Source organism: Balaenoptera musculus, chromosome 15, assembly GCF_009873245.2.
Source record: "Balaenoptera musculus isolate JJ_BM4_2016_0621 chromosome 15, mBalMus1.pri.v3, whole genome shotgun sequence".
NCBI classification, from domain to species: Eukaryota; Metazoa; Chordata; class Mammalia; order Artiodactyla; family Balaenopteridae; genus Balaenoptera; species Balaenoptera musculus.
Window position 1 is genome coordinate 73,111,526 of NC_045799.1, and position 9,663 is coordinate 73,121,188.

The following is a 9,663-nucleotide window of genomic DNA, read 5'->3' on the forward strand; positions in this document are numbered from 1 at the left end:
ACTGAGCAATTTTTACTATAAAATACAAATCAAACACCCCACATTGGCTGCTGGTGATTGAACTGGGCTTCCTGTTCATACATTTGGTTTGACCAGCACAGTTTTAAGAACCTTTGAATGTGTATGCCTTTCAGTTTGCCACAATTCCCGCTGGTCCCCACATTGCATGGGCCTCCTTTCCTCATAGAAGCTGGCTGCCTGCCTCACTGAGATCTGTGTTTGCTATCCCTGCAGATGGATGGGAGGTAATTTAAAGAGGGAGAGGATTTAAAGAGGGGGATTTAAGATATGAGTTCTAGAAAGATAAATCCACCCTCAGTGGCGGTGTGCTTTGAGGATTCCTAGGGAGAAGTGAATTTGTTTCATTCAAAGAGCCCTGGGAATGAAGGTAGGCTCAGAAAATCAGAGGCATCGACCACATTTTGAACAGCTCACGTCTTCAGACTGCTGAGTTGGCCATTGCCGGGCCGAGTCCATACTCTCCTGTTTGCTTTCTGAAATGCAAACTGCCCTGATGAAATCTGAAGTCAGAGCTGCAACATTGACTCAGGAGCCTGCCATATTGCAAGGCCTTATGCCAGGAGCTGTGGGGGGATATAAAATGTCAGGGGAGGCTGGAATATAGCATCTCCTAGGGGAAATGGCAGCCGTGGACAGATAAATTAAAAAAAAAAAAGGCTCCATGCTCCCAATACGGGGACCTGTGTTCGATCCCTGGTCAGGGAACTAGATCCTGCATGCATGCCGCCACTAAAAGATCCCGTGTACAGGGAACTTACTCGGTGCTCTGTGGTGACCTAAATGAGAAGGAAATCCAAAAAAGAGGGGATATATGTATACACATAGCTGATTCACTTTGCTGTACAGTATAAACTAACACAATATTGTAAAGCAACTACAATAACAATTTAAAAAATAAAAAAATTTAAAAATTTAAAAAATAGAAAAATAAAAGATCCTGCATGCTGCAACTAAGACCCAGTGCAGCCAAACAAACAAACAAATAAATAAAATATTTTTAAAAATAAAATTAAATGAAATGAAAAACTTGGACTTCCCTGGTGGTCCAGTGGGTAAGACTCCGTGCTCCCAATGCAGAGGGCCTGGGTTCAATCCCTGGTTGGGGAACTAGATACCACACGCACGCCGCAACTAAGAGTTCATGTGCCACAGCTAAGACCCGGTGCAGCCAAAATAAATTAATAAATAAATAATAAGTAATATAAATAAATAAAATAAAATAACTTTAAAAAACCATGCATTAAATAAATAATAAATTAAAAACTTAAGCTCTGTGAAGGACAGTTAACAAAATGAAAAAACAAGTCACAGACAGGGAGAAAATCTTTGCAAAACACATATTTGATAAAGGAGAAAAACTCTTTTAAACTCAACAATAAGAAAACTAACTTCCTGACTAAAAGTGGGCAAAAGATCTGAACAAACACCTCACCGAAGAAGATATACAGATGGCAAATATGCATGTGAAAACATGCTCAACATCATATGTCATTAGGGAATTGCAAATTAAAACAGTGAGATACTACTACACACCTATTAGAATGGCTGAATTTCAAAGCACTGACAACACCAAACATTGGTGAGGATGTGGAGCAACAGGAACTCTCATTCATGGCTCCTGGGAATGTAAAACTGTACAGTCATTTTGAAAGATAGTATGTCAGTTTCCTACAAAACTAATTGTAATTTTTAAGTTGGAAATCAAATATATAACTTGTTTGAGGTAAATAGTACCACAAACAGATTTTCTTTAAGAGCCAAACAAATCTTTAAAAGCAAGTATCAATATAAGACAAAGCTTCTGGTATAGGATCAGTAGTAAAAAAATAATGATGTATGAGTACTTGGATAATAAACCCACTTAGTAATAGCACAACTTTAGGTATATATTGTGGATTCTCTATAGTTCAGAATTCTGAAATATACAACAACAGGCTGACTGTCCCTAAAGAAAACTATTTTTAAAAAGGCGTAACTTAGGTGTTCTTGTATTTGACCAACTCCATCTAAGTTTAGATGTGTTGAAGGACGTAGGTTAGTGGTTTTCAAAGTGTGAGCAAAGGGGACCCATGAGGTAAAAACCATTTTAACAACACCATTAAAGACATTATCTGCCTATCACTCTTGTTCTCTCATTAGTGTAGAGTGGAATTTTCCAGAGGCTACATGAAGTGTGATATCACAACAGATTGAATGTTGATATGAGAATCCAGCTGTCTTTTATTAATCCAGACATTAAAGAGATATGCAAAAATGTAAAGTGAGTCCACTTTTCTCACTGATGTGCTTTTTTTGTTTTGGAAAGTATAATTATTTTTAAAATATGTCAACCTGTAATGGTTTTTTTAAAAAAAATAAATTTATTTATTTTATTTATCTTTGGCTGCATTGGGTGTTTGTTGCTGCATGCGGGCTTTCTCTAGTTGCGGTGAGCAGGGGCTACTCCTCATTGCAGTGCACGGGCTTCTAATTGCAGTGGCTTCTCTTGTTGTGGAGCACGGGCTCTAGGCGTGTGGGTTTCAGTAGTTGTGGTGCATGGGCTTAGTTGCTCCACAGCATGTGGGATCTTCCCGGGCCAGGGCTCGAACCCATGTACCCCTCATTGGCAGGCAGATTCTTAACCACTGTGCCACCAGGGAAGCCCCTCTGTAATGGTTTTGTTATTATTTTGTAATGAACAAATATTTTTAAATTCTGTCTTAATTTCTAATATGGAAACTTTTAATATATATAACTCATACAAACAAAAAGTCTTAGAGATCTTCATAAAATTTTAAAATGTAAAGGAATGCTGAACCCTCAAAATTTGAGAACCAGTAATTTAGCAAGCCATGTGCACCTTGCTACTTGATGTATTTAAAAAAAATAAGGTATAGGGTAGTGACAGTGAGATAAGGAAGAAAAACATAGGGCTCCCCTGGTGGCACAGTGGTTAAGAATCCACCTGCTAATACAGGGGACACAGGTTCAGGCCCTGGTCCGGAAAGATCCCACATGCCGTGGAGCAACTAAGCCCGTGTACCACAACTACTGAGCCTGCTCTCTAGGGCCCGTGAGCTACAACTACTGAGCCTGCATGCCACAACTACTGAACCCTGTGCTCCTAGAGCCCGTGCTCTGCAACAAGAGAAGCCACCAAAATGAGAAGCCCACGCACCACAATGAAGAGTAGCCCCTGCTCGCCACAACTAGAGAAAGCCCATGCACAGCAACGAAGACCACATGCAGCCAAAAATTAAAATTAAAAGAAAAAAAAAAGAAAAACACAGAGGCGTATGTCCTAATGACTACTCATGCATATTCTTTTGACAACAAGAAAAAAAAGGCAAATAATTTGCACAGGAACTTTAACATATTCTCTACAGTGGTCTCACTTTGCTGACATCATTTATACAAATTCTTCAGTTTTTACTTGACTATTATTATCAATATCTGCTTCTATGATTATTTAATCAGCCTCCTCATGTGTTAACTTTTCTTGAAGATGTTTTATCATGTGATGTAGTTATGTCGCACCAACACAGATAGTGTCATCCTTATTAAACACAAGGAATGTTTCTCTAATTTCTTTTTTATGTTTTTCATTTTTCTTGTCATCATTGTCATAAAGTCCAGAAAGTCAATTGTACTATTTCCATCACCATTTGTTTCATTAATTTATCCTGAAACTTTGCTTCTAGGGAATTTTGCCCAAGAGGCCTCATTACAATCTCCAATTTTTTGATGTTCGTCACCATCCTTGTCAAATAGTGGAAAACTTCTTTCAATTCTGCACTCTGTTTTCCCTTCAGCTGGTCAACCACGCTGCCAGTGCCACTTGTCTTCAAGTGACAGTCACACAAACGTTCAGTTCATTAGCTCCACTCAGACACTCTGAAATACTATTACTTCTTAATGTTTATATGTTTATATTTATACATATTTTAAGTAAAACTTACATGGAAAAAGCTTATGTGTGCATTCGCTATTTTTTTTAATTAATTAATTTATTTTAATTGAAGTATAGTTGATTTACAATGTTGTGTTAGTTTCTGGTGTACTGCAAAGCGATTCCCTCCCCCACCTCATCCTCTCTCTTGGCAACCACAAGTCCATTTTCTATGTCTATGAATCTGTTTCTGTTTCATAAATAAGTTCATTTGTATCATTTTTTTAGATTCCACATATAAGTGATATCATATGGTATTTGTCTTTCTCTTTCTGTTGTTTTTTAAAATATATTTTATTTTATTTTATTTATTTCTTTTCTTTTATTTTTTTGGCTGCATCGGGTCTTCGTTGAGGCGTGCAGGCTTCTCTCTAGTTGTGGTGTATGGGCTCCAGGGCGTGTGGGCTCTGTAGTTTGCGGCACGCGAGCTCTCTTGTTGAGGTGCACAAGCTCAGTAGTTGTGGCTCACGGGCTTAGCTGCCCTCTGGCACGTGGGATCTTAATTCCCTGATCAGGGATCAAACCTGCGTCCCCTGCATTGGAAGACGATTCTTTACCACTGGACCACCAGGGAAGTCCCTTTCTCTTTTTGACTTACTTCACTTAGTATGATAATCTCTAGGTCCATCCATGTTGCTGCAAATGTCAATATTTCATTCTTTTTTATGGCTGAGTACTATTCCAATGTGTGTGTGTGTGTGTGTGTGTGTGTGTGTGTGTGTGTGTGTGTATGTGTATGTATCACATCTTCTTTATCCATTCATCTGTTGATGGACATTTAGATTGCTTCCATGTCTTGGGACTTCCCTGGTGGTCCAGTGGGTAAGACCCCGGGCTTCTAATGCATGGGGCCCAGGTTCAATCCCTGGTCGGGGAACTAGATCCCGCATGCATGCCGCAACTAAGAATCCGCATGCTGCAACTAAGACCCGGGGCAGACAAAATTAAAAAAAAAAAAATAAGTAAATAGATTGCTTCCATGTCTTGGCTATCGTAAATAGTGCTACTATGAACATAAGGGTGCATGTATCTTTTTGAATTATAGTTTTGTCGGGATATATTCCCAGGAGTGGGACTGCTGGATCATATAGCAACTCTATTTTTAGTTTTTTGAGGAACCTCCATACTGTTTTCCATAGTGGCTGCACCAATTTACATTCCCACCAATAGTGTAAGAGGGTTCCCATTCACTGGGTTTTGCAAATTCATTGGTTTATTTGATAAATGCATGTGGCATTGGTAACCACCAAATGAGAAAGAAAAAGTCATTTGTTATAGTCAGGAACTAGTTTTGCACTATCAGGCTTTGGCATTCTCTTGTTTTTTACTGATGAGTACAAGTCTGCTGTATGAATATACCATACTTGGCTTTTCCATTCACCTGTTTGTGGTCATTGGGTTGTTTCCAATCTTTAGCTGTTAAGAATAAAAATGGTATGCATAAAAAGACTTTGTACATGTATATTTTGTGAACATATATTTTCATTACTCTTCTAGAAAATATCTAGGTGTGAAATTGCTGGGTCATATGGTAGGTGACATTTAGCTTTATGAGTAGTTGCCAGATTTTCCAAAGTGTTTTACCATCTTACATTTTCCAACAACGTGTGAATGTTTCAGTTGCTCTTCTTCCTTGCCAACCAGCGTAGGAGTTGTCATTGTTTTCAATGTTAGCCATTCTAGTGGGTAGGAAATGGTACCTTGTGGGTTTAATTTGAATTTCCTTTTCAGAAAACATCGTCCATCATATTAACTGAATGCTGCTCATTTGAATTTTACTGTTTTTAAAATATATTTTATATTTATATTGCTGTACAATTACATTTAATTTTCTAACTTGCTTTGGTTTTATCCTTGTACAAGGAGCTATAAGAATAAGACATTTATTTTATTTTTTAGAATAAGGCATTTATATCTACTTTTCTGTTTGTACATATTTAAGTAGCATCATAATAAAAATAATATAGGTCAACATTTGAGGCTCATAATTTTTCCTTTACAAGATGTAAGTGCATTGCTCAAGTCTGAACCACTAACCCAGCCCACATATTTCTGCCATTCAAGTCTTTGTCCAATTTTCTTCTTTTAAAAATGTATTTTATTTTATTATTATTTTTTTAGAAGTCAGTTTTTTTTAATTTAAATTTTTATTTTTTAAATTTATTTTTGGCTGCGTTGGGTCTTCATTGCTGTGCGCGGGCTTTCTCTAGTTGTGGCGATTGGGGGCTATTCTTCCCTGCGGTGCGCGGGCTTCGCTTTGCGGTGGCTTCTCTTGTTGCGGAGCAGGGGCTCTAGGTGCACGGGCTTCAGTAGTTGCAGCACGTGGGCTCAGTAGTTGTGGCTCGCGGCCCCTAAAGCTCAGGCTCAGCAATTGTGGCTCACGGGCTTAGTTGCTCCGCGGCATGTGGGATCTTCCTGGACCAGGGCTTGAACCCGTGTCCCCTGCATTGGCAGGTGGATTCTTAACCACTGTGCCACCAGGGAAGTCCCAATACTTATTTTTAAATAAAGATGTGAGAATTGTCCTCTACTCCTTAGCTCCACACTCTTATTTTAAAAGATAATTACTGTTAACAATTTGGGGGCTTCCCTGGTGGCGCAGTGGTTAAGAATCCGCCTGCCAATGCAGGGGACATGGGTTTGAGCCCTGGTCCAGGAAGATCCCACATGCCGCAGAGCAACTAAGCCCGTGCGCCACAACTACTGAAGCCCGTGCACCTAGAGCCAGTGCTCTGCAGCAAGAGAAGCCACTGCAATGAGAAGCCTGTGCACCTCAACGAAGAGTAGCCCCCGCTCACCACAACTAGAGAAAGCCCACCTACAGCGATGAAAACCCAACGCAGCCAAAAGTAAATAAATAAAATTAAAAAAAAAAAAGAGGGACATTAAAAAAAAAGTTTGGGGGGGTAGTGGGAGGGAGGTAACTTCATACTTTCCACTTTAATACATCATGGGCACCTATGCTTATATCTACTGATCTACCTTCATCTTTTTCGTGGTCACGTCGTGTTTCATTATATGGATGGATTACAGTTTTCTAACCAGTCCCTGTAGGCTTTTAGATTCCTTCTCACATTTGCTATGAGCTCTTTACATCATTAAAAAATGAAACTATCTCACATTTCCTGGTAACATTTTCCTGTCTAAATTTTCCCCATAAGCCTTTGAATGTTGTTAACTTTTCACACACCATTTAAAACTTTTAAGAACTTAACAGCTGTCTGTGTGTTCCTTCTTTTTCTTCACGGTGTCTTCTGCTCTACTCTGGGCTTCACCATCTAGGAAGAAAGACTGAGGAGGCAACATGGCTCCTGCGTGCTGGGCGTGGGAGAGACACCCCCTCAGCTCTAACATCTCCTCCAGTGTCCACCCTAGGAAGGTGATATTCAGTGTTCTGGAATCAGTTCCCCCACCGCTTTATTTTTTTTGCTTTATTATCCCCTGACATAACTTCAATTGCTCCTTCCCTATCTGCTTCAAAATCTGTCTCTTTAGCACCAGACTCTTCCCCAGATGCCTTCTACTCCTATCCAGATAGATGTCTTGTATCTCCAAGACAACAGCTCTCCAGCCAGACTCATTATACGCACCCACAAAAACGGATTCCCTTTTTCTCAAGACCTCGTAGTCTTTCACCATCCATATCAAACCAGTCATCACAAACCTTATTGATTCTACCTTCTAAGAATCTCTGGATGCTTTCTCTTCAAGCCCACTGTTACCGTCTGGGTTATGGCAACTGAAATTGTCAAGTCCTGTGTGTGACAATTATTTAAATCTTAGTACAACAACAACAAAACCCAAAAAACAAAACATAACAGAAAAATCTTAGTACAGTTGACCCTTGAACAACATGGGTTTGAACTGCACAAGTCCACTTATATGTGGATTTTTTCCCCACTGCATAAATATATACAGTAGTACAGGATGAGCAATTGGTTGAATCCAGATGCAGAACCACAGAGGGCCAAGGGCTGACTATAAAGTTATTGGAGGATTTTTCACTGGGCAGTTGGGTGCCCCTAACCCCAGTGTTGTTCAAGGGTCAACTGTAAATAGAAATGATCTAATTTCCTCCCTTCCTCTCTGTTCCTCTCCCTCCCTCCTTTCTTCTTTTTTGTCTCCCCATCCAATCCATCATCCATGCTGCCCTCCAAAGTTCTCTCTCCAAAAGGCAGATTTGGTTGTTACTCCAAAACTGTAAGATAATAAACTTGTGTTGTTTCAAGCCACTAAGTTTATGGTAATTTGTTACAGCAGCAATTGGAAATTAATAGTGGGGGTGGGCATAGACAGCAGTATTAAGTAGAGTGGTCAGGGTTGGCCTCGTTAAAGTAAAAATTAAGCAAAGTCTTGAAGGAAGTGAAGGAGCTGGCTAATGGTCTACCTGGGGAAAGAGCATTTCAGGTAAAAGGAACAGAATGAAGGCCCTAAGAGGGAACTGTCTGGTGTGTCTGAGGCTTAGGAAGGAGGCCAGTGGAGCAGAGAGAGTGAGGGAGAGAGAAGTGGGGGAAGAGGCCAGAGAGTTGACAAGCTGGGGTCCGTGCAGATCATGTGAGCCCTTGGAGGTCATTGCCAGGATTTGGCTTTTACTCTGACTGATATGGAAATCAGGAAAGGGTTCTGAGCAGAGAGGTGACACAATCTGTCTCCTGATTTAAAAGGACCCTCTGGCTGCTCTGAGTTGAGAAAACTCCAGGAAGATTTGGGTAGAAGCAGGGAGACCAAGCTATAGCAACATGTGGGTGGGAGATGATAGTGGCTCTGACCAGGGTCATAGCAGTGGTGAGAAGTGGTCAGATCCTGAATACATTTTGAAGATCATCAGCGGGATTTCCTGACAGACTGGATATGGGGTGTCAAGGTTGAGTTTTATTTTTGTGGAATTCTTTTTTTTTTTTTTATAACCTTCAATATTCTCCTTTTATTAAAATGAAAATATTTTATTTTTAATATCAGAATACCTTAGATAGCTATAATTAATGTACTACACTGTAGTTCATTCTCATTCTAACTTCTTTATATACATAGAACAGTGAGACTCTTACCCAAGGTTGTAGCTCACCTCTACTTCCTCACAGACTTTTTTTTTTAACATCTTTATTGGAGTATAATTGCTTTACAATGGTGTGTTAGTTTATGCTTTATAACAATGGGAATCAGTTATACATATACATATATCCCCATATCTCTTCCCTCTTGCGTCTCCCTCCCTCCCACCCTCCCTACCCCACCCCTCTAGGTGGTCACAAAGCACCAAGCTGATCTCCCTGTGCTATTCGGCTGCTTCCCACTAGCTATCTATTTTACACTTGGTAGTGTATATATGTCCATGCCACTCCCTCACTTTGTCCCAGCTTACCCTTCCCCCTCCCTGTGTCCTCAAGTCCATTCTCTAGTAGGTCTGCGTCTTTATTCCTGTCTTGCCCCTAGGTTCTTCATGACCATTTTTTTTTTTTTTTAGATTCCATATATATGTGTTAGCATACAGTATTTGTTTTTCTCTTTCTGACTTACTTCACTCTGTATGACAGACTCTAGGTCCATCCACCTCACTACAAATAACTCAATTTCATTTCTTTTTATGGCTGAGTAATACTCCATTGTATATATGTGCCACATCTTCTTTATCCATTCATCTGTCAATGGACACTTAGGTTGCTTCCATGGCCTGGCTATTGTGAATAGAGCTGCAATGAACATTGTGGTACATG